This window comes from Neopelma chrysocephalum, unplaced genomic scaffold (assembly GCF_003984885.1).
Source record: "Neopelma chrysocephalum unplaced genomic scaffold, ASM398488v2 Primary Assembly neopelma1_163, whole genome shotgun sequence".
In the NCBI taxonomy this organism is placed as follows: domain Eukaryota; kingdom Metazoa; phylum Chordata; class Aves; order Passeriformes; family Pipridae; genus Neopelma; species Neopelma chrysocephalum.
In genome coordinates, this window is record NW_020897825.1 from 169,591 (window position 1) to 195,132 (window position 25,542).

General features: G+C 48.5%; 1 protein-coding gene and 2 long non-coding RNA genes across 4 annotated transcripts in view; 1 reads left to right on the forward strand and 2 right to left on the reverse strand.

Moving 5' to 3' along the window:
• SLC23A2 (solute carrier family 23 member 2) overlaps window positions 1–13,987 on the reverse strand; it is a 54,560-nt gene extending 40,573 nt beyond the window's left edge. Inside the window, exon 1 of the mRNA XM_027701563.1 lies at window positions 13,872–13,987. The gene's annotated coding sequence lies outside the window, so the exon portion shown is untranslated. The remainder of the gene's footprint in view (window positions 1–13,871) is intronic.
• LOC113976423 lies at window positions 13,486–24,439 on the forward strand. Its single transcript, XR_003537094.1, has 3 exons — window positions 13,486–13,653; window positions 22,591–22,704; window positions 24,084–24,439. It is a non-coding gene; the product is annotated as an uncharacterized LOC113976423 (long non-coding RNA).
• LOC113976422 lies at window positions 16,931–23,895 on the reverse strand. 2 transcript variants are annotated; one of them, XR_003537093.1, is made up of 4 exons: window positions 23,498–23,895; window positions 18,636–18,730; window positions 18,438–18,528; window positions 16,931–17,962 (listed from the first exon to the last, which is right to left on the reverse strand). It is a non-coding gene; the product is annotated as an uncharacterized LOC113976422 (long non-coding RNA). The 2 variants fall into 2 exon arrangements; XR_003537092.1 differs by having other exon boundaries at window positions 18,438–18,730.
• Window positions 24,440–25,542: the final 1,103 nt, after the last annotated feature.

Genomic DNA, 25,542 nt, shown 5'->3' on the forward strand with positions numbered 1-25,542 from the left:
AGATGGTTACACACCCGGGGTTACTGCACACACAGATGGTTACACACGTGGAAGTTACTGCACATACACCCCATTACACACCTGGTTACACACGTGGGGTTACTGCACACACAGATGGTTACACACTCAGGGTTACTGCACACACACCCAGTTACACACACAAGTTACTGCACACACAGATGGTTACACACACAGTTACTGCACACACACACATGGTTACACACCCGGGGTTACTGCACACACAGCCCAGTTACTGCACACACAGATGGTTACACACACACAGTGCACACACAGATGGTTACACACACAAAGTTACTGCACACACAGCCCAGTTACTGCACACACACCTGGTTACTCCATGCTTCCTCCACAGCTCCACCAGGCTCACACAAAGCAAAGGGCCCTGGAGCACAGCACGAACCCGAGGGGAGCCTCCAGGCTTTCACAGACTGCAGCAGGGAGAAATCCCAGCCCCCAAAATGCAAGCAGCGTAAATATTTACATGCCTGGCTGGCCCAGCTGTGAGCGGGACGGGGGTTTTCTCCTCTCCAGGAGCTGCTCTTGTGCACTTGCACGAAAATATTTTTATTAGCAGGAGCCACGTTCTGGAGAGGTCACAGGCCCCGAAGCTCTTCCCTAAGACAAGAGTTAGTGATGCACAACCTGGCGGGAACGGAAAGCACCCAACACAACCGTGCTGGGCTCACTCACCTCTCCAGAGGAAAACTGTGCAGTGTGAGGGGTGAGATGCAAAGGGACACAGGAAGAAGTGAGAGACTGGAAACAACAACAAACCCAACAGAAAATAAATAAAGGGTTGTCAAACACTGGAACACCCACAGGGAAATGGGTGAGTCACCATCCCTGGGGGTGTTTAAAACACACATGGATGTGGCACTCGGGGACATGGTTCAGTGGTGGCCTTGGCAGTGCTGGGAGAATGGTTGGACTCGATGATTTTTTTCCAACCTAAACAATTCTATGATTCCATAATTGATGTCCAGTCCCTCCCCACACATATCCTCTTCTCTCCCTTCTGCGGGAGCACAGCACTGTCTCAGGCTGCTGAACTTTACAATTCACCCCATCACTGCCCCTGCCCCAAGATCCCATCGAGTTCCACCACCTCCTCACCAGATTTCCCTCTCCAAACACACCATCTCCTGCACTGTTCACGAGACACCATCAGTCTACAACTGACACAGAAGTGATAACCAGAGCAAACCACCACAAAGCAGCACCAAGGAGCAGCTCCTGCCCCAATGTCCCGGCAGTGACTCCCCCCCTCGCACCCAGCTGAGAGCTGGCCAAAGGTGTGGTGCTGCAGGGCAGAGCTGAGCTCACTGCACCTGAAACGCACCTTCTGCACCTGAAACACACCTTCTGCACCCAAATTTGTGCAGCCCCCCAGCTGCCCCGGCAGCCAAACACAAGCTGGGATCCATCCCTCGTCCTCGGCTCAGGAATCGCAGGGTGCTCGTTCCTGCAGCAAAGCACCAACGCCTGGACAGGGCAGGGAGAACTGGGAGCGTGTCCTGGGCAAGGCCCCTGGTTCATCCCTCGCTGGGATCCATGGAAGGAATCCAAGGATCTCCACTGTATGCAATGTGTGCACACACAAACACACGGATATTCCAGCGTTTAATCCCCACTGCAGAGATGGTGAAAAGTTTCCTCCTCCACTTGCTGCTGTTCCAATGATTCTTCCCTTTGCTCTTTCATCCCAAATTCCCAAATTCCAAGTGTTTTCGCAATCACAAACATCTAAATTTCGACATGGAGAGTTTTTACAGCCCTTAACACAAGCATCATCATATCTTAAGACCCCAAAACACAAACTGCTGGACTGCAGGTCCCCACATCGCTTGAAGATCCCTGATCTATGACACTCTTCAGGAATATGCTGGGAATGATTTTAGATTCAAGGCATTTGATGGGTCACAGGGAGCCACAGGACTAAGTGATCAATGGCAAGAGAAAAATTTTAGGTTTTGAAAGAAAAAAGACTTCTGCTTTCTTACTCCAATGCCCAGAATTTTTTTAATAGTTGGATTAAACAATGCCAGCCACTCAAATGCTTCGTGCTCTGAATATCACAGTTCAAAGTATAACTGAGTTCAATGCAATTAACATTACTTAAGCATCCAATTAAAGAAGACTTGTCTATTTACCTTGCAATTAAAACTAATCGCTCCAAAATTCATCACCAGTGAGAGGAGAATTTCATCATTCCAACGATTTATTTCTGATTACTTAGCATTTACACTCAGTGATTTAAGTCAAATAAACCACCTACTAATCTGGATATATCCACTTCAATCCCAGCTTCCATGACCAATATTGGGACAGATCTACTCGTGGGGTTTGGGGTTAAAATTCCTCACACTGGATCACAGCCACACTCGAGGTGAATTCAAGATATAACTCCACTGTCTGAAGCACTGGAGTATTTTACAGTGCAGCTTCAAATTCCAAAATGCTGTGACAGGTGGGAATAAACAGCTGAGAGCTCTCTGTGTTTATTGAAATCACAGCAGACAATTTATCTCGCTCTCCTTCAGCACAGGGAGCTCTGTTGTGATGATCAGACACAGCCACTCATCATTTTTATCACCTGCTTAATATCGGAAATGCAAAAAGGAACATTTCTCTTGCTTGGAAATGTTACTCCTAGGAGGAGTTCACTTTGATTATTATGAGAAAATCCATTTTTCTGCCTTCTTCTCAGATACCCAGTGTTCAGTTTGAGGATGAACCAACATTTCCAAGTGCTCCAGCCAAATTATGTTTGCTGTCAGGCACACATTGGTGAAGTATTGACAATGTTCCGAGCTGGAATATTTATTCTGAGGATATTTTCCCTAGTTTTGCAGAGCTCAGGCAGGATAAAATCCTTCTTTGAAGTTCCCTGCACTGACAACTCTGCACAGGGGTGGCACACAATGGGTATCTCCCATCACCCAAACTGACCATGATGTGACCCAGTCACTGCAAAACCTGGAAACCAAATCCCTCCTGTGAACCTTCATCTGGCCAGGTAAGAACAAGAAAAACACTTCCCAGAAAGGCAGGAGTGATGCAGTCCCTGGAACACTGTTCCATGATCTCAGTGCCCCAGCCTGGCAGATGCCTCACAAACACTCTGTCAGGAGAGGCACATCTTCCTTGGAAGAACATCCTGTCTCATCCAGAGGGTGAGGTGGAGGAGGCCTCACTCCTGACAGCTCAATGAGTCTCCTGATTACGTTTCTGTAGCAAATCTCCTAATTTAAGTGTTCTTCCTCCCAAAGCCCCAGCAAATATGTAATCTTTTACATCACTTCAATTTAATCAGCAGCCTCCCATGAACGTCCTCCAGAACACACTAAACATAATACAGCAAACACAGAAAATAGCATCACACACAGCAGAATAAATAGATCCACTTCCACCCACAACTGGGAGCAGCACTAAGACTAAGTTATTAAGTTTGATCTTAGAGCAATGTTTATAAATCCATTGAATTATAAATTCCTTGGAAAAGCACTTACCAGAAGATCTGCTTTAATATGAAACCATCTACTGCTCTTCCCTAATGCTGAATAATCAAATATACAGCAAGAATTACTGTAATTGCTTTGAAAGCTTCCCAGTTAATTCCAGGAGTGAGGCACAGTCACTGACACATCCCCCCTTGTACCTGACTGCACCCACCCAAATGTACATCCCTGTCTCCCAGAGAAAGGACACCCAGGGATAATCCATGTCAGGCAAATCCCACTTTTCCAGCTTCGTGCCCCAATTTCTGTTCTTAAAATCCTAATTCATTCCCAGCTCCTGCTGCAGTGTTTATTAGAACTTTTCCTGCAACTGTGTCTTTTTAAGCCCTTGTAAGAGGAACTCAGATGTTCAAAGCAGACCAACAGTTCTAAGTAAAAAACTAATTACAAGATGGAAGGGCCTTTAAAAATACCTGTGGCTGATTTCTGGGCAAGAAGTAAGGCATCATTTTCAAGGAGGAACAACAACAAAAGGGTAGTGAAGCCAAAGCCCTGCACTCCACAGGCACAGATCAAAGCACTTCCAAAATTAATGGGGAAGGAATGAGCTTCTTGGGACCTGCTACTGTATTCACCACATCCAGAAACCAAGTGAGACTCCCACGTCTTTCCTGGACCTCGGGGTATGCTGGGAATTAAAGGCAAAAGCTCAAATCATTTTTCTGTAAGAACTGACAAAAGAAAACCTGTTTATTGGGCAACAGAGCACCATGAGAGGTGGCTGCTCTGAAGGCATCATCACCTTCCTGGATTCCCAGATCCCCCTGGAAGTGTCCAAGGCCAGGTTGGATGGGGCTTGGAACAACCTGCAGGGACCCTTCCACTGCTGTTCCCACCTCGTTTGCACACTCCCATTTCTGCTTTCCCTCTCCATTTTGGTGCTAATACTTTCCAAAGTGTGGGCTGCACAGAAAAATCCACCAGACTGATCTTGCTACAGGCCGTGCAAAGAACGTGGCAAGTCCCATCCTTTTGCTGAAGTTGCCGTTATTTTCATTTTCTGAAAGCAAAACATTTCTACCCAAAGTCGTTCACAGGGTTTTGCATTCAATAAACCAATTGCTTGGATGCCTCAAAATCTCCCTGCACTGCACCGTGAGCAGGCAGGTTAAGAAACTCCAGCTGCAAGACTAAGTGTCTTAAAAAAGCAGGAAAACAGCAGATATCCCTATTTCTGAGCAGTGATCCTGGGATCTCTTCCATGGTTCAGGAAGCAAACAGCAAATGCCGCTTTGCAGTGCTGCCCAAGTGCTCCAGCAGCTCCCATCAACCCCAACCTCCTGCACCCCAGAGGAAAAGAGCCCTTTTAATCTTCAAAGCATGGCCACAAGTCAATCTCAACTTAGCACGCTTTTTAATTTTCTTTTTAATTATCCACTTGGGAGAGTTATGCCCTCCTTGCTCTGTGAACTTTCACTCCTTCGAGATTACTTCCAAATCTTTCCTGGGAATAATCAGCAAATTTATACCACTTGGAGAGGAAATGTTTCAAGGCTTCCAAGCGCTGAGGGGGAGAGTCAGTGTGAGTTTTCCACGTGCTTTTTGTGCTTTGCTGTGTTCCCAGTCCCCTCAGTTCTGCAGGAAAGGTGTCCTTTGGCTCCAAGATTGCTGGGAGTGCAATCCTGGCACAGCTGCTCCGAGCCCTTCCCAGAGGGAGATGTCACCACGCTGGGATTTAGAGCCCCTGGAGTTTTACATGGAGCCAAACCCCAAAATGGCACAAGAATCATTTTCAGATGGAACTGGTAAAAGGCAGAGCACAAGCAGATCATCTGTTGGTGCCACAGAGCAAGAATAGATGCAATTATTAATTATATTACCAATAATAGGTGCTATTATGAATTACATTATCAATACCAAGTGCTATTATTCATTTTATTACCAATAATAGATGCTAATATCACTGCTGGTATAACTGTTGACCAACTGTTTGCCCCAGGGGCTTTGGCCCCCAAGTACAGCTTGGTTTCCCACAGCCACAGGGAAAAATGAAGTCATTATTACCATTAATGACTTTAAAGCCAGCCCAGCCCTCCCTCCTCCCTGCCCACACACCAAACAACTGTGAGCAGCCCTGCACTTGATTCCCACACGTTAAGCCAACCAATTACTAATTTATTAATTTCCCAACGAGCCTGCAGTGTTGATGGAGCCTGTGCTCAGCCAGGCTTGCTGGGTGATTCCCTGTTCCAGCCAGGCTCAGGTGGAAGTGGTTCATTCCCAGCAACCAGCACCAACTCCTTATAAATGTGCATTTGTACATCATGTGATCCATCCCCAGATCCACAGGGATTATCAGTGGAGCAGGAGGTGCCCAGGACCTGTTGGCACCCGGCTGCCACCCCACCTGTATGTCACCCCATGTCACCATGCGGGGATGGGGGAGGTAATTCAGCTCAGTGCCTTTGAACATTTTCCTCCCTGCGTAAGAGGGTAATTAAGAATGCATTAAATATATATTAATGCATTTAAATATCCCTCCCAGCAACAGGACTGTTAAAAGAGGTCAAGTGAATTCTGCAGCTGGAGTGACAGAAGTGGAACAGTGCTCTCAACACCGAACTGACTGCTCAGGGAAAGCACAGAGAATTATAATATTTTAGCAGAGTTCACAGTACTTACAATAATATTTATGCAACGTATGGTTTACTGAAGGAAAACTTTTTGTTTTCAGCAAGACTTCCAAGTCTTTTTTTGGACAAGAAGTCCAAAAAAAGCAAACTTTAGTGGAATACTTTTTTGTGATTTTTGACGGGAAATCAATCCTTTCTTGGCCAATTTACTGTGGGTTTAACATTGTACCTTACTGGTTGCTTCACCTTCAGGGCTCTTTGGCAGATGTGTGTACAGCACTGCTTTTAAAAAATTATCTCAATTATCCTTCCTTAATTGGCATTGCCTAAATGCAAGGTCTCTTTGCTGCTGCTGTTTGGAGGAATATGATTTCAGCACACATTTTGCCCTTTGAATAATGAGGAGAAAAGCCCAATGCAGATGGAGTGCACCTAAGAGAGAGCCAAAATTGGGATTAAACTGATCATAAAATCTTTACCAAACCCCAACAGCCAAGGAGGAGAGCTCAGATAATACTGAGCTCTAATAATTCTGAGAAATTTAATAGAAGGGCTTAATTGACAGCTTTGCTTGATTCGATTGTGCCTGATTAGGCATCTCCATGAAAAGCATTAGATGTGTTTGATCCCTTCCAAGGCAGAGCAGCTCATTAGCAGGGGATGTTTACAAGGACCAGGGCTCCCCATCACAGCAGCTCTTTCTTCCCCTGCTGCAGGGGTGGCTTTTTACATCTGTTTTTATGAGCAGGATCACAACTCCAAAAGAGCTCAGTCCCCCCGTCCTCTGCCTTTTCTGGTATTTGCCAACAGGACAGATGGACAAGGAAAACATCCTGACTTGTACCACAACAACCCCCCAGCACCTGGGTATTAAAAATACCAAAATCCATTCCCTCATCCAGCCATTTAATGGTTTATTTGACTTTTAAAATCATCTGTTAGTCAGCTGAACTAAACTACAGATAAGAAAGTGTCTAAAAGGCTGAATAAACCAGACCAGAGCCCTGTAAAATTATACTGATAATAATGATTCTGCTCAGCAGAACCTCCCAAAATTCCACACAAAATGAAATGGTATTGAAGCAAATACATCCAATATCAGCAAATTACTGGTAACTGTTGTTCTTCCCATATATGAAAGGACACAGAACAGCATGAAAATACTGCAATTATGTCCTGCAGTCTGAGCCTACGGAATCCAGACCTGCATCTTCAATTTTTTCTTGTCAGTCTCAATTATTCTCTAGGTTTTGCCTTTATACGATGAAATGCTCATCAGGAAATAACAGTCTTTCAGCTTCTATCAAAATTCCCACTCTTGTTAAAATATGACCAAGCAAATGCTTCTTGCATCAGGAATATTTAGTGAACTTTCAGAAACAATTCATTTTGTATAAAAATTTTAAAAAGAGGGGGAGAAAAAACTGCTATAACCTGTCAAGAGTTGGTGCTTTAGAGGCTGCAAAAACAAGGATGTGCTTCCTTTGCTCAGGCACAGTGAGGGGCTGAATGCAGGATTCTCCACACAAAGGGAAAGTAATAAACAGAGCAAAATTAGAATTTATGATGTTTTTTCCTGTCATAGGGATTCAAAGACTCCATGGAAATTTAGACTTTCCCACAGCACAGTCCACTAAGTGCTATTAGCCCTGAGACAGTTGCATTTCATTCAGCACACAAAAAAACTTTGCAGTGCAGCATTTTATTCCCCTTCCAAGCTCCTAAATAAAAAGTGAAAGTCATGACACAGTCACGTGTCTGAGATCCCCTCTGTGACCTTGAATGCTGCTCAGAACATTTAACCACTATTTGCTTGAAAACCACAGCAGAGCAGCACCACTGAGCTTCATCTTCAATACAGGAGCAGCCAGGTAAGAGATAAAAGGAGTAAGATCAGTAAAAATAGAAACCCTTCAGAGGGTGAATTCTGGGCTAGAGCAGAGAGTGCTCAGCAAAGACGTGCTTGATGGAGACTCTGGGGGTCAGAGATCTCCAGCATCTCCTTCCCTTTGCTAACACCAGGTGAACAGGACTTGCAGAGAGCTGGAAAAGTGGGATAAACCCACTAAAGGCACATTAACCACCTCAGCACATAAACACAGCCGAGAGCTTTAGTGTTTAAGGCACCTCCCTATTAAAGCTGCACTTCATTCTCTTAACTTTTACAATCTCCCGGGTGTGTAACAGCCAGCAAACCACTAAAAGGGGCATTATTGCCCTGGGCTGCCATTTCACGGCCATGCAAAACAGGAGTAAATCCAATTAAAATGTGTCGCTCCATTTAGAGCCCAAAGGACTCCAAGCTCCCCACCCGAGGTTAATGCCCAGGAATGTCAGGGCATAAACCCCCCCTTGAAGTCGCTTTTCACTTACTTTCCTGCTACCAGGCATTCCCAAAGTGCTTCAGCCAACTGTTGCAATGCCACAGGCCCTGCAATAGTTTGATTTAAAAATAAATTCCGACAACAAATCGCAAACTGGGGGACATTGAGCCAGTCGACATCAGTTCAGTGAGTCAGAACATTTCCAAACAGTCAAAACTAAATAATGGTGAGTCAACCCCCCCATCACCATTTAGACTCGTTTCAGCTCATCCTTCAGGCAGTTTTAATCTAAAGCAAGTGTAAAGTGGGTGAGAAATTTAAACAGTCCCGTTTATCACTGAGGAGATAAGAGGGAAATGCTGGATAAATCCAAACACACATAAACCAGCTCAGTTGTTGCTTTCAGAGCTCAGACACTCCCAGGTACCTTGCGGTCACTCTCAGCTCCTCCTCCACAACTACAACTGGACTCCTCTGCTCACATCTGCTCCTAAAAATACAACTCTCAGACAAAGCTTGTTTTCTCAGGCGTTTTGGTGACGCAAGTACAAGATGAAAACATCCCTCGTTCCGAGGAGAGAGATGGGTCAGTCTCCAAAACACGCAAGTTAAAGCCCAGCCGTGCCCTCCCTCCGTGCCCTCCCTCCGTGTAACTCTCTTACCAATACACATCGATATTATTACAGTAACACAGGTTTTGGGGGAGGAGTAAAATATCCTGGTTGCCTGAATGTGGTGAGAAGGAACTCTGGTGAAACTCCCTTTCACCAAAATAGGACAATGTTTATTCTGTCCTGAAGCCGCTTTTTAAAAATAATAATAAAATTTTAAAAAGAGCAGACACTTGGTTGGTTAAGTGCATTCCCCTCCCTAAACCAGCACTTGCATCTTCTGGCCTGAGAACTGAGACACAGGGAGATTTAGATCATTGAGTTTCTAATTATAAACCCATTAAATAGTAGTTTTACGATTACCTCAAGCCCAGTCATTCTGCAGCAAAGGAGCTGTGGGACAGGAACACAATTTCCATCCTCTCCCACAACACAGGATGGAGAGACAACCAAACCCTGCTCTGGGACTCCCAGCACAGCCTGGCTGGGACCCTGGTGGCCAATTCCTCCTTCCCAAAACCATCCCAGAGCTCTCCAAGCCCAGCAGCCCAACCCTGCTCTGGGGCCACGGCACAGCCAGGAAGAGAGTCACAGCTCTGTGCAGAACAGGGAGAAGGATGAGTCACTATTTATGAGACTGATGACAACATTCAGGACCAAAAAATAAGCTCATCAGCCCTCTGGAGCACCTCGGGTTAGGAAACCACAGGGGACAGGTCGTGCATGACCAGGCACGTGGAATGCCTGGTGCCACACACACTTGTATTGCTGTTTGGCAACAGAAACGGTCAAGTGGAAGAAATAAAACTCGAACAGGAGGTTTCTGAACCAGCAGACGGGTTCTCCCTCCTCCTTCCTTCCCCCACCAAGCGCCAGCGATGTCTCAACACCCCAGTTCCCCTTCCAAGGAAGTAGCTCTGCTCCTTTCATGACCAAATTACCGTGGCAAGAAATCTCCATTTAGATCCATCTCCAGCAGAACGTTCAGACAGCAAACATTTCCTTCCCATAACCTGAAAACAGCCAAACACCATCACATTTCTTTCCTGCCATCAAAGAAAAGACAGCTCACAACAAGTGAAAACATTTGGCCATAAAGCAAATGTGCTCCCTGGTACTGACAGAAATATTTAGTGCAGCCCCACCAGGCTGGCAGTGCCTGAACACACCTCACCCCTGGGAATGCTGGGGACCACAGCAAGAGCTTCCACTGGAATCATCTGTTTTCTTCCTGCCTTCCCTACATCATGGAGCACATCTCTCTACTCATCCTAACTGTCAATATTTTTTTCCTGCAGCTTTTAAGTAAAATAAACCCCCCTGTAATTTGTCAGTCAGTGTCCTGACCACTAAGGCTTCATAAAAAACAACACTTGATACAAAAATACATTTTTCCAGCCACATATAAACCATCATCCTCAATGGAAGAACAAGGGCTCTGTGCAGCCATCTGCTTTTTCTCCAGTAAGGACAAATGCTAAAGTGTTTGGAAGCAAAATAAATCTACGGAAGAAATGGCCCCACAGAAACTTTCGGGGCTTGAGATTTCTTAGCGTGGTCCACACAAACACAGAACAGCTACAGCCAAACAAGATCTCAGGAAGAAATTCCTCCCTCTGCACGTGGGGAGGGGCTGGGATGGAATTCCCAGAGAAGCTGTGGCTGCCCCTGGATCCCTGGAAGTGTCCAAGGCCAGGTTGGAGCAACCTGGGCTGGTGGAAGGTGTCCCTGCCCATGGCAGGGGGTGGGATGAGATGAACTTCAAGGTCCCTTCCAACCCAAACCATTCCCTGATTCAATGAGCTTCCAAAAATCCCCTTGGGTGGGACACCAGTTTGTCACCCAAGGGTGTTCCAGGTGGCTTCCCTGCACTCCGGGACTGGAAGAGGTTAAATGCTGCAGGTCAGACCAGGTCGTTAGAGCAGTTTAACAGCCCCTTCTGGAGGAATCCACACCGAGAATGGGTGAAGTTACACCCATTTAGTTTTCAATGGTCTCCAATCAACCTACACAGCACAACAAAGCCACACAGCACTACAGGACAGCCCAGCACACGGAGGAAGTCGGCAGATTTGGCTACACCAGGAAGAAAATCAATGAAAAACCAAAACATACTGACAGAATCGAAGGCAGAAAACGTTTGAAATGGCAACTGCATACAAATGCAGCATCTTCGAACGAGTCTTCTAAATGACGTGGGGAAAATCCACAGTTAAAGTTTTCTTTCAGGAAAAAACCAATATAATCCTCAAACACTGCCATTATCTCAAGCTCCCCCTGAAGAACAGATTCTCCACCCAAACAATACCAGCGAAGACACGACTTTCGTTTCTCCACTGGAACTCAACTCCCTGTTAGACTGAAGGACAGAAGACAGAAATGCTCATTTCAGCAGCTGTAAAAAGCCCCCCCCCCACACACACACAGATTCCACCCAGTACGGATTTAGGGAGGTACACTGAGATCTACCTGGGCTCAGGGAGGGTCAGGAGCAGGTAAAAATTCCCCAGATGTGGTTTTCCATACAAACACAATGTTTTTATGGGCTAATCCCTGACTGAGCAGCCACGCAGGGGTCCCAGCTCCGAGGGGGTCATGGCAGGGCCGGGAGGGGGTGATGGACGGGGACTGTTTAAATTGTCCTCAAAGGAAACACCCATCAACCTGCGGCCCAAATTATCCCATTTGAAAAGCTGCTTTTCCTTCCAATCTATTTCCGTGCTGAAGATGCAGAACGAGCAACAGCCCCGTGCTCAGAGAACCTCCTTCCCACCCTGCTCCTTCCGTGAGAGCCGCGTGCCTCGAGAGAGCAGCTCAGCAAAGCTCAGCCTGGCTCAGGGCAGGGTTTCCAGCCCGGTGACAGACTGCCATGGATTTTAAACCATATGAATGCGGCCTGTTAAGGCCCAGCAAGAGCACAACACACCCCTGAGAATCCCAGTGTTAACTCCTCTTATCCCCAGGGCTCTGACAAGACATTTTTAAGTCCTACTGGCATTTTTACTAATGCCAGAGGCTTGTTTAAATCCACGATAAAAATCTCGGGGGTTGTTTAAACCTCCTTGCTCGCCCAAGGCTGAATTTGTTTCAGTGTATCTCCAGGTTAACACTGCTCTAATTTCCAGCTATGTGGATCATGACTGGAGGTAGGAGTGGGGTGGTGAGAGCTCATCAACTACTAATCCAATTGTTCTACATATCTCCAGGATTATTTTCCAGTTTGCTAACCTGAGCTACTTGTTGCAATAATCCTGGATTCAGTGAAATCACCTGGCAGATCAAGGTGTGCAGTTAAGTCTGGCTCTGGCACTGGGCAGCTCATCAGCAGCTCATCACTCCAGCATTTGTCCTGCTCCTCCACTTCGTTTTACAGCCTGCATCAAACTCCACCTGCCAGGAAAAGCACTCCCCAAACCAGCTTACTTTGTAAGCTTAAACTGGGTAATTTAAAGCTTGCTCAAGCCTGGCAGCACTGTGCTGCAGTGAGAACACACAGACATATCAAGCTCCCCGTGAAAACACAGCAGTTGGTGTTTTTATTGAAAAATAAAGCTCATCAGCAACAGGAAGCCTTGTATTTACCTGGCACTCAACTGTAGTGAGAGTCAGCTGCGTGAGGGAAATGATAAGATGGAAAAAATTAACAGGCAAGGTCTTTACCTTGTCTTAAAGCACATCTGGGGATTTCCCTTCCCTGCCAGAATCTTCCACTGGCTCTGCTGCTGCTGCTGCCTTTGGGGTCAGCCCTGCCTGCACTCACCTGGCCAGGGGAACCCAAATTGTCCCCAGGGCTGGGCTCCCCCGTCTCCAACATGACACCGACGGCTCCAAAATGAAGGGATAAGAATGAAACTGTAAAGCCTCTGCCTCATTCCCAGCTTTTCCGAGAAAAGGCAAAAGCCACTAATAACAGGAATGAATGATAATGGTTGTTAGTTGTTATTCTAGTGAGGAAATCTAATCAAAGGCTTTCAACAAGCTTTGTTCAGGCATTTTTTTGAGCTACATACATCACTTATTTCTACCCAAAATGTACCTTAAAACAAAAGAAAACCACACATGATATCGAACGTGGCTCGCAAGTCAAAAGCAGAAAATTGAAATATTTACTGCCTCGATGTGCACTGAAAAAGAAAGAAAGAAAAAAAAGGCATACAAATAATTAAAAGGAGGGGAAAAAAAACCCTTTAAAGCGTATCACGAGAACGGGATCAGGGAAGAGCGAGGCCACCCCTTCAGGACCAGGGGAGAATTAACCTGCATTTCTCCATCCCATCTGCAAGCTCACGGCTCTGCCACCCATTTTGTTTCAGATTAAAGGAGGAAAAAAAAAAACCAATTATCAAATTAAAAAAAATAACGATGTCAAAGGAACGCAGAGAACGCCCGACACCCCAGCCGGGCACCGATCCCCCCGCGGCCCCGCCGGGCAGGTGACCCCGCCGCAGGTGCCACCTCGGGCATCCCCCGCGCCCCTTCCCCAGCCCCTGCGGGCGATGCCGAGCCCGCAGGAGAGCGAACGGGGAAGGGTTTATTTTCCACGCGAAATACGAAATGAAAGGCAGAGCAGCAGAGGTGCGGACGGGGCGGGCTCCGCGCGGCCAAGGTGAACCGCGGCCGGGCAACATGGTGGAGGCTGCGGGGAGCCCGCGACCCCCCGGCCCGCGGGGAGCTCGGGGCGAGCGGCGCGGGGCTGGGGGGGCCGGGCCGGGGCTGCCAGCGGGCGGGAGGCGGCGGGGAGGGCAGAGCGCGGCGGGGCAGCGCCGCGGGGCTGCTCCCCCAGGGCGGGCGGCGGCGGGAGGAGGAGGGCGAGGACGGGCTCACCTGCCATGGCGGGCTGAGGGCGGCAATGGCGCTGGGGCTGCGGCAGCGCTCCCCTCGGGCTCCGCTCCCCGCGGCCGCTGAGCACCCGCTCCCCTCGGCGTCCGCGGCGAGTGCGGCGGGGCCGGGCGGCCCCGGCAGGCAGAGCACGGGGCGGGACGGGCCCCGCTCCGCCCCCCGACAAGATGGCCGGGCCCGCGCCCTCAGGGCTCGGCCGCCATGGCGGCCCCGCGGCGCGGAGGGGTCTCGGCGAAACCGCGGGGGGAAAACTCTCCTGTTTCCTTAATAAAAAAACCCAAATTACAGGGGCGTGGTAACGGTTTGCCCTAGAAAGGCACCAGTCGGAGATGGGCCAGGTTGAAGGGACCACGGTGGGGCATCTGGTCCAAGCTCGCTGCTGAAGCAGGGCCAGCAGAGCACAGGGAACGGGGATGTGTCCAGGTGGTTCTGGAATATCTCAATTTACAGTGACATATTAATGGTTTATCCTTGAAATACAGGAGTCACAGAACCACAGAATGTGTAAGGTTGGAAGGGACCACAGAAGGGGGACCTCAAGGTCCCAGAGCACGTGGAACGGAGTTGTGTCCAGGTGGTTCTGGAATATCTCGACTTACAGTAACATATTAATGGTTCATCCTAGAAAGACACGAGTCACAAAACCACAGAAACATGGAATGTCTAATGTTGGAAGGGACCACAGTGGGTCCAGGCTTCCTGCTCAAGCAGGATCATCCCCGTGGAACGGGATTGTATCCACATGGCTCTGGAATACCTCAAATTACAGTGTTGTATTAATGGTTTATCCTAGAAAGACACAAGTCACAGAAACACAGGATGGGTCAGGATGAAAGGACCACAGTAGGTCACTGGTCCAACCTCGCTGCTCCAGCAGGGTCATCCCAGAGCACATGGAACAGGGTTGTGTCCAGGTGGTTCTGGAGTATCTCAAATTACAGTGACATATTAATGGTTTATCCTAGAAAGGCACAAGTCACAGAACCGCAGAAACATGGAATGTATAAGGTTGGAAGGGACCACGGTAGGTCCAGCCCAAGCAAGAACATCCCAGAGCACGTGGAACAGAATTGCATCCACATGGTTCTGGAGTATCTCAAATTACAGCGATTTATTAACTGTTCATCCTAGAAAGACACAAATCACAGACACACAGGAAGGGTCAGATTGAAGGGAACACAGTGGGGCATCAGGTCCAAGCTCGCTGCTCCATCAGGATCATCCCAAGGTTGTGTCTGGGTGGTTCTGGAATATCTCAAATTATAGTCACATATTAGGGGTTTATCCTAGAAAGACAAGTCACGGAACCACAGAAACATGGAATGTATAAGGTTGGGAGGGACCACAGTGGTGGCCCTGGTCCTCTCAGGGGTTTGTTTTGGGTTTTTGCTTTGTTTGTTGGGATTTTTTTACATTATTATTTTTTAAGAAAAATCCAACTTTTACAATAGGAAAGTGAGCTTAAGGAGCAGCAAAAGAATCACAGAATCACAGAATCAATTAGGTCGGAAAAGACCTTTGAGATCATCGAGTCCAACCTATCACCCCACACCACCATCCCAACTAGACCAGAGCACTGAGTGCCATGTCCAGTCTTTCCTTGAACCCCTCCAGGGACAATGACTCCACCACCTCCCTGGGCAGCCCCTTCCAATGTCTAATCACCCCTTCTGTGAAGAAATTCTTCCTGATGTCCAACCTGAACCTCCCCTGGCACAGCATAAGACCACGTCCTCTCATCCTAGAGGAGGCTGAGGAAGCTGAGTCCCCCAAAAGATGACACCTCCACCATACCCACATCCTTCTTCCTACAATCCTACTTTTCTGAGATTTCCACAGTTTTCTGGAAGGGAGATGGGACAAATTTGACACAATCTCCCCCCAGCCCATGGTGGGACTTCAGACACCACTGACATCTGTGCTCTGGTACCAGCACTGGACGCTGCCTCCCTCACATCCCTCTGGGCAACATCTGACTTTCCTAATGGGTTTTGACAGCGTTAACTTGCTTTAATTTGCCTCCTGCCCTTTCCAGGACGTGCAGTTCTGACACACCAGCTCACGGCACCTTCTGCCGCTCAGGGCTTTTCTGGGAAGCCGGGGCCGAGCCCCCAGAGCCACCTCTGCTAATCTCTGCCTCTTATCGCCACAGCACAACACAAGCCTCACCCTGCTCCCTCACACAGTGTCCTTGAGGTCATGTTGACCCACACTGAGCTTTCAGCCCCCAAACCCTGTTGGTTATTTTATTAAGGTTCCTCCCTCGCAGCCCCAAGTGCATCCCAAAGCCTGTGCATCCCAAAGCCTGTGTTCCCCAAGCCCTGCCACTGACTGTGCTCCAGTGCAGCTTTTCACCCAGACCTGCAGGTCTTTGTTGATCTTCCAGGTCTTTGCCTGCACCGTGGCTGTCTGCTCAGTGTTTGCCAAGCAGGAATGTTTACAGAGTGTTTGTTCAACAGCTGTCCGACCCCTTCCATCCCACCTCCCTGCACAGAGGGTTTCACCCGATCCCATTAAACCCCAGGGCTTACTGTAAGACCTGAGACCCCAGGAGGCTCCTGGAGCCTTTGTGCTTATCCTCGTGCATTTTTGCCCACGTTCACTGCAATGCTCTCCTTGTTAAGCCTCTAAAAGGTTTTCCAATGAACCATATGGAGAACCACGTAGGGCAGGGCCAAGTCACAGCGCTGCTCTAGATCATCAATATCGATCCCTCGGCATCATTCGATACTTGGCCTTGTCCCAAACATATACAGAGCCTTAGTGCAGCTTTTAAATGTTAAAAGCCTTTGCTGGTCAGGTGGAGAGTGATGTGAGGGGCATTTTAGTAATACCAGATTGATTAAGGCTGCAGCAGTTTTGCTGTTGACAGGACTTTGTGCAGGAAGATGGATCGTGTCTATTTGGTCTCCCTACAAGGCCTTCCCATGCTCAGAAATCAGGGACAGAGACACATCTCTGTTTATTTTATTTTTAAGGATTATAATTTTCCAAACCACCCTCCCCCTGCTCAGAAATCAGTGACAGAGACACAGCTCTGTTTATTTTATTTTTAAGGGTTATAATTTTCCAACCCGCCCTCCCCAGGTGAAAGATGGCAGAGGCAAATCCAGGTAGTACAGCGAGAGATCTGCTAGGGGGAAGTTCAAATGCATCAGCCACGTTGGAATTTAACAGATAAAGAGACCTTGGGGTCATGATAATCCCAAGGACAAGCAGGGATAGGATGATAAAGGTGGATTTAGTGCTCCAAGAATTGAATTTGACACAGCTGGACCTCCTGGAACCACAGGCTCAAGTCCAGTAAAGCTGTTTCCAGTCCACTGTTCCTCTTAAATAGATAAATTCCCTTCCAGGTGACCTTCTGTGCTGTAAAGTTTGAGAAAATTCCCTGGCATTTCACTTGCTCAGGGAACCAGAGCCCAGCTGATGCTGTCACGCTGTCCTGCTGCAGAAGTAGGGATCATTTTCCGGGCATTATTGGCATATATGATTCCTGTTATTAGAATTAGGTATTTATCAAAGCATTCAGTCACTTTCTGCCTGGATGACTCACAGGACCATAAAAAAGCTGGAATTGGAGCCGCAGGATGTGCCACGTGCACGTCCCTCACGAGGAAAAGAAATTAGCAGCCATTAAACATTTAGTGTGCAGATCTTTGAGATCCAAGACACATTCCCTTTGTTTTCCTTTCTATCCCACATCTAACCTGGATTAGCTGAGCTCCTCAAAGCTCACTCAGGGATTTACCTGAGCTGCTGAGCTGTTGCTGCATCCAAACAATTACTCACTACAGAAGGTTTCTGCCGGTCTTCCCACTCCATCCAGTGTTAAATAAAACTATACAGCCTCAATTTCTTCTGGAATTGCCCTAACTGGCCTAAATTCCTGTAAGCCTGGCTTTCTGGGATCCCAGTTGCTCTCTTTGTACTCACCAGTGCAGTTGAGCCTTCAGCCCAGGCTGTGTGTCCTTCTCCACAGCCAGGGACACGAAACTATCGCAATAATCTGATGGATCTTTCGTAAGGACACTTCCCAAGCACACCAGTTTTATTCTGGTTGTTTTTTCATGGCTCTCTGGGAATCCAGTGGGAAGGACAGGGCTGCAGGTCAGGGTTTTCCTGAGGTGCAGCATGGACATTACTGGCATAAATTTAAACTCTGAAATGTTTTTGGCCACCGTCTCTTGCTCAAAATTTCCCTTTTAAACCCAAGTGTTGTCTCAGTTGGGATGTGAATCGTTGATCTGAGCACTGGATCTCCAAAACACCAACTCAGAACTCCACATCCAGGGGTGGTGTCTAGTGAGTGGCATCCCTGCCCATGGCAGGGGCTTGGAATGAGATGGGGCCCTTCCAACCCAAACCATTTCATGATTCTTCGATTGGGTTGGGTCTGGGATCCAGAGCTCATTTGCAGTCCCCCATCTTGTTTTCTTAGTGTGTTTTGAGTTTGTTTTTTACAACATAAAAAAATAAAATAAAACAAAATGAAATAAAATGAAATGAAATTAAATTAAATTAAATTTAAAATAAAATAGTCTGCCTCACGTCATAGTAACAATATTTTATGTGAATCCCACAGATGGAGTCCAGAGGTTAAGAAGAGCCCAGCACACATGGATGTGGATAACAGGAACATCTTTTAGTGGATTAGGCAAAATAAAAATGCAACTCCTGCTATTTCAACAGCTGCATCGGGGCTGAATGGAAGCTCCCCAAAATATGGCAAAAAAATTAACAACTCACCAGCAGTGATTTTTTTGCTTCTCTCTCTGTAATCTGGAGTGGTGACTGGGGAGGGAAGAGGACTCTGAGCTGGGCAGACCCTGGCTTTCTGTTCTCTGGGGGGAGGACAGCAAGTGAACAACCCTTGGTTAAAATGCCACCTGAGTGGGAAACACCTTCTGCTCCCTGAGCCACAGGAATTTATCATTTCTTTTGGGAACAGCCATAACTTGCTGTTCCCCCCAATGTTAGATGGAAATAAAGTGAGAAAAACTGTATTTTTTCCTCAGAACGATTTCTGAAGCTGAACTGACATAATTCTGGTCTGTCAGCTGAGCTCAGCTCTCCAGTTTGTCATCTGAAAATGGAAGCAGGAAGAATTTTATGAAGTTTAATTAGTGCAAAGTGCTCCTGGTAGCAAAGAGAGCTTTTGGTCCAAGGCTCTCAGGCCACTTTGGGCCAAGTACTCAAATTACAGAGGGTTCAGCCAGAGATCCAAGAGGTGCTGCTGTGCTTGTGATATCAGGGGAGAAACAGCAGAGACTGCAGAGTTACAGCTGCCTGAATTCACATCATAAATAAATCAATAGGTGAGCAGGAGACAAAAATCTGCCTGGTTGCAGAACTGTTGGGTCCCTGCTGGTCGTGTCACGATGGTTTCACCTCTGTGGCTTTTGGAGAGAGGAGACCTTCCTTCAGCTTGGGATATGCAAAGTATTTTGTAAATGGAGAGGAGATTTTGGCAGCCAGGACAGTACAAACAACCCAGGACAGGTTCCTCTGCTCCCTGCAGTGGTGCTCAAACCACAGTGGCCACAGGGTTTTCACCCCAGCTTTAGCAGGAATACAAGGAAGGAAGGGCAATAAGGAATGCTCCCAGTGACACTAACTCAGCTGGACAGCTGTGCCCTGGAGGAGAGGCTGATTTCCTTGCTGCTGTTCTGCCTGCTACCTCAGGGCTGTACCCAAGGGATGACATTGCATTTGCTGAGTCAGGAACAAAGCCTGGATTTGTCAGACAGAGGAGGAGATGGGCTTAGTCACCTCTCCGAGTTCATTCCCAGTCCTCTTCTCAAAAGCACAGCCCCTCAAATTAGCCAAGAGAGCCCTTAAATCCCGGGAAGAGCGGGAGCAGGAGGGGCCCAGGAAAGCAGGATGCATTTATCCCCCCTGCTCCCTTTTTGCCAGGTTGTCCTGCCAAAATGCTGAGTGGCTGGGGCCACATCTCCTGCCTCTGAGCGGTTGTGGCAGCAGCAGAGGCTCTGCAGGAGCCCAGGGCTGACAGCTCCCGAGGGTTTGGCTTTGCCTGCACACTCACCCTGGTGTTCTGTGCCAGGATGGAGCCTGTGGCACCTGCAGGGATGGTCTCCAAGCAGGAGACAAGCTGGGATTTGCCACCTCATGTCATGTTCACGTGTGGCTGTTCAAAGCTGTGTCCATAAACTGCAGCTTCTGTGGACAGGTGTGGGTAGGCAGGACCAGAGCAACTTATTCCCACTTCGACTGCTTTGAGCAGGGTGTGGACATGGTGCACAAAATCATTTTAAGTACATTAGAAGAATTTTCTAGCACAGAATAAAAGAGGTTTTCTTCAGCCACCTGCACTGGGAGTTCAAGTGAAGGTCCTGCACTCTGCAAAGCACAGGCAGCAGCAGCACCCTCGTGGTTGCTCACTCATCCCTCAGCAGAGAAGTGAGAGCAGGAACAATCCCTGCTTTAACCCCCTTGAAAGTCATTCCCAAAGAACATCCACGACCTTCTCAGAGAGAAGGGATGGGCTTGGACCTCCTCATTCCTTTTATCCCTGTCACTCATTTAATCCCCAGTGTGAGCAGAGAGTGACAAAACCACACAGTGACATCAGGAATGGCACAAAAACGTTGCTGCAGAGTCAACCTCCTCCAGAAAGGGGCTAAAGGCAAAATAAAAGCACGAGGTGTTGAGGCACAAGCTGGAGAGTGAAATAGGTGACACCACAAGTCCTTCTGAAACTGAATTGCCCAAATGTCACCAGGCAGACACCAGGAATCGTCACTGACACACAGAAAAAGCAGAACTCCCAGAGGCAAAGGGAGAACTGAGCCCAAAGCAGAGCTCAACAGGGAGCCCTGGGGCTGGAACTGCCTGTGGAGACACTTCTCAGTTCCTCCTTTCCCCGACAGCTGAGTCAACACTTGTCACAGGAGTGCAGAGCAGGCAATTTTAGCAAGCTCGGATGCCACAGGGCTGGACAGGCTCCTATTTATAGTTCACTCGGCACAGCTCCCCCACTGGGCTCCTGCACACAGGTGAAGGCACAGGCCATGCCCTGGAGGCCTCACAGCCCAAACAAAGTCAGAGAGAGGAAGGACAAGCGACCCCTTTTCTGCTGAGAGCCAAGAGTCAGAGGTGAAAGGACAAAAAGGAAATCCAGAGAGAGCCTGGAACAATGAACTCCAACTTCTCCCCCCAAATTGCCCTTTAATCAATCAATTCCTTCCCTGCCTGAAGTGCCACCTCTGCTGCTCATCACTGGTGCCAAACAGTGTCACTGCAGTGTCCTGCAAGCTCTGGCCCCTCTTGCAGGGGGCCAGAAATTGTTTTCCATGCCTAAGGCAGAGTTGGGAGAAGGGATGTGGCCCTTCCTCTCCCTCTGGAGACCTGGCCTGTATCCCAGGGGGGGGAGACATCTGTCTGGGACAGTGTCCTGGAGCACTGACCCTGCTAAAGGGATGATAAATCCCGAGTGGAGCTGCTGCCAGCTCCGAGTGCTCCGAGTCACATCCGACCACGGGTCCAGTCAAAGAGCTGCCTTTGTTTCATGTGGGAGGATTAACCCACGAGCTGTTTGGGAGCTGAACTTTGAAGTGTCTCCTCAGTGATCTGAAATGTGGCCACACAACAAAGAGAAACCTTTACAAACACACTTTTTGTGTCTGAAGTTGGAGACCATCCACTGGCCTATTTTTAGGAGCACATTTGCACTGGCTGAGTTACAATCCTGCCTCTGTTCTCGTGCAACCAAAGGCAGAGAGGATTCACTTGACCTGCAGTATCAAATACAGAGAAAATAAGACATTTGTCTGGAAAAGAACCACCCAAAATAGCAGGGAAGGAGTCGTGCTGTGACATGGACTGTTAGTGTTGAGAGACAAGAGAAATGAGGATTATAGGAGCTGGCAGACTCCTTCTAACGACATGTTAATGAAAACAACTGCTAGAAAATTATATGGTGATGCTAATTACTATTTGAAGGTTTAAGGACCTGAAATCTTTCCCTTTTACACTAAATATGCGTGTAAGAGCAAGAAATAATCCTGGCTGAGGTGAGTTCTCAACTCCTCACGGATTTGTTCTAGATCCACTGACATTCCCTTTGCCAAACGTGGCCTTAGCTCAGAATCTGTTGCTCTGTGTGACTGAACTGTCCCTGGGCAGCTGGTTTGGGTGGGTTGGTCTGACCACCTGCACCAAACACAGTGCAGGAAGGTCTGAGAAACAGAGTGAAGGTCAGGCTGCTGGATTGAGTGCAGTGGAGCTGCTGCCTGCTGGCAGCTCAGCAGGAGGGGTGGGAATGATTTGCCCTGGTAACAGGAGTGGGATGCATTTCCAAACAGCTCATGTGCCCTAAACTTTTCACAGCCCCTCCTTAGGCTTTACAATATCCTAATGTGGACAATTATCACCATATTTAATTTCTTCTTCCCCCTCCTTGAGGAAGCAGCCTGGGGGTGTATTAATTCTCCCTGTCCCATCAGCAGGACCATGTGCACCAGGCACTTCCCACTGACAGGGGAAGGAAGGTTAAAGCCTCTCCTGACAGGTTAACAGCACGATTTGCAGCAACAGCTTAAATAAATGGTTGCAGGCACAAAAGACAAGCAGGAAGCTAATCCTTTAAATACTTAAGAGCAGCTACTACTTCAGCCCAAGTAAATATTTCAAAATAAAATTAATTAGTGGTGACTGGTGGATTTGTTCTCCTTCGTTTTAACAGCCCAGGATGAAACGGTGATTCCTCCTCAGAACTTTGGCTTCAGTGCCAAACCTGCTGTTTCCCAGGAGCTGAATGTCCTCCCAAAAAAGATTCATCACAGTTTGGTTCCTCTCTGTAAGTGCAGAGCTGGAAAAGCTCTCCATGAACCTCGTGGGTCTGTGCTGCAGCCTTTGTGCTGCTCCAGGGATGAGCACAGAGCAGGGCTCAGGATCCAACCCAAGTACAGTGTGGAGGAAGGAAGTGTCACTTCCTGATCCTTATCAGAGCTGAGCTCTGTCCACAAAGGCCACAAACAGATCCCAATAACTGCCCCACTTCCCATGGAAAGGAGTTTCTTAACACCTTCCTTGACATGGAGAGCCCAGGGAAGGAAAGGCCTCAGGGTAACAAGAACCAAAACAACACAAAACGAAATCTGCCCAAGCCCAGAGAAGCAAATCAGTCAATTAAATAATTTGGGAACAGTAATTCCTAATCCACAATTAAGTTTTTTCCCCCCTTGACTCTTGGCTCCATCTCAGGACAAAGCCAACTCCCTTGGGAGGCAGGAACCTCTCATGGCCTTGCTGAACTGTCCGGACTATTTGTAGTTAAATCCAACATTCCTAAAACCCCTCAAGCTGTTTGTGTACTGAGGAAGGAGAAAGGAACTGCTGTGCACATGCACATCCACATTTCCCACGGGAGGATGGAACATAAAATGCCACCTGCCCTGGAGCATGGAAGCACAGCTGGGATTAACTCAGAGCTCTGGGAAAAAGGCAAGGAATGTTTCTTTTCACCAGGTTGGGAAGGCAGGAAGTGAAGGCAGGATTGCTGAGTTCCCTGAGCTGGGAGAGGGGAACCAAAGGTCTCTGCTGGTGGTTGGGAGAGCAGAGAGAGCCGAGGGCTGGGTGGTTTCACTGACCTGCTGAAGGGATGTAGCTCCAAGGGCAGCGACGAGGAGAGGCCACCTGGAAAGGCAGGATCAGCCAGGGAGTTCTGGAGGGGCTTTGCAAGTTGAGAACTTGGGAAAAGCAGGACAAACAGCCCCAGAGAAGGGCCAGGAGAAAGCTCAGGGCAGGTTCAGGGAGAGGCACAAGGCGTGAGGAGCAGTTGTATGAACGGGCTGATGTCGGGACTTTTAAGGACCAGGCACGAGGGGGAGGAGTGTGGAGAGCACATGGGGACACTCATTTAGTGCAGGATTGAAGCACAGATCCCATTAGAAGGGACAGAGCTGTTGTGCTGAGTCATTTCCTCCTGCCCCGAGGGGTTTTTACGTGTCTTTTATGCCACACAAACCCCATATTTCTGTCCCGAGCCTCTCTGTGCAACATGATGTTGAATTTGGCTGATTGGATGTGACAGAAAGCAAACCCAGGCTGGGCTGAATGTTCCTGCAGGATGGGCTCCAGGGAAGCTGCTGCTCACTGTACTTGTCTCTTCACACCCAGGCTTTGGGTTGGGGCTGTATTTATGGCCCTGACATTCTCTCTCCCTCATTTCCACAGGTGTTTCACACAACTTCCACTGAAATGTTTGCAGGACCAAGGTCAGGAACCTCACAGGCTCCTCACACCACCCCGGGGAACAGGACAACCCCCAGGAGGAGGTCACCAGGAGAGTGAGAGGAAATAGAAACCACTGCAGAGAAAACATCAACAAGGAGTTACAAACTCACGTTTCCTGTGGCTACATCACCACGGGACCAGTGAAGGGCTTTGTTCTCCTCCCCATCCCACGAACCTCCACCTGCACAGGGAGAATCTCAGGGAGAAGGATCGACAGGGAGGCCAAACCCATCCATAGCACGAGTCAAGTTGCTGCCTGCAGTACTTGCACCTGCTTTCCCAGGATTGGGCTGCAGTGCCTGCAGCTGCTTCCCTGCACAGGGAATGATGTCAGTTGGGAATTCATGGCTGGACTCAATGAGCCTAATTAAAGATCTTTTCCAGCCCAAGTGATTTTATGACTCTGTCTTTTACAAGGCTCTCTGTATGGACAGAGGCAAATCCTGAGTGTGTGAGACTCAGCATTGAGGCTCCCCAGCCTTAAACTGGGACTGAGAGCCCAGGACAGGGTGAGGGTCCCTCCAGGGCTGTGGCCTCACCTGCACTCAGGGCTCACACAGTCTCCAGGCTGGTGACACTCCTCACCTTCCCCTCATCCCTTCACACAACCTCCAGAAGGACAATTTCTGCTCTTCCTTCAAGGGTTTCTGGGACTGTTCACACAACACCTCGGGCAGTTCTGGCCTTTCCTGCTGCTCCTTCCCACTGCTGAGGTTTTCCCCATCCCTCCTGCTTTTGCCATGTGATGGAGGCCCCCTTTGGGGCAGGGTCCTTCCAAGGGCTCTCCCATGACCTTGGGGAGCAGGGGGACGTGGGACTGCAAACCCCTGCAGTCCCCACTGCATCCCCTCCAGCAGCATCCCAGGATGTGGAGCCTCTCCTGGAAGCTCCTGTGTGGGCAGCAGGTTCCCCCCTTGGCTCTGCACTTCAGTGCCACCATGTGGAACCAGTTTGGGGCCAGACTGGTGGCAACTGGCTGTGGGAAGGGTGGGAAAAGGAGTCACACGTGGGATCTTGGAGCCAGGAGCCACTGGTGGCCACATCTCTGGGCTGGTGGCCACTGAACCCCCAACAACAGTGAGGAGCCTCCTGGAGAGGAGAGGGACAGGCCCCACTGTGCCCTGGGGAGCTCAATGTGCTGTGAATGAGCCCCTGCAAATGGGAAAGAGCCCCTTTGGACCTCCAGGGCTGGTTGTTCATGTTTGCAGCTCCCCAGGACTGTCTCCACCACTGCCTTGAGCCTCTCCCCTTTGTTCCCCAAGATGTTTCACCCAGCTTTGCTACAGGAGAGAAGTTTCCTCTGCTGTGATGGTGCTGGGGAGCTCCAAATAGCTTTGTTCACTCAAGAAAAGTCATGACTTAAAATGAGTCTTTGCTTTTATATAAAAATATATATATT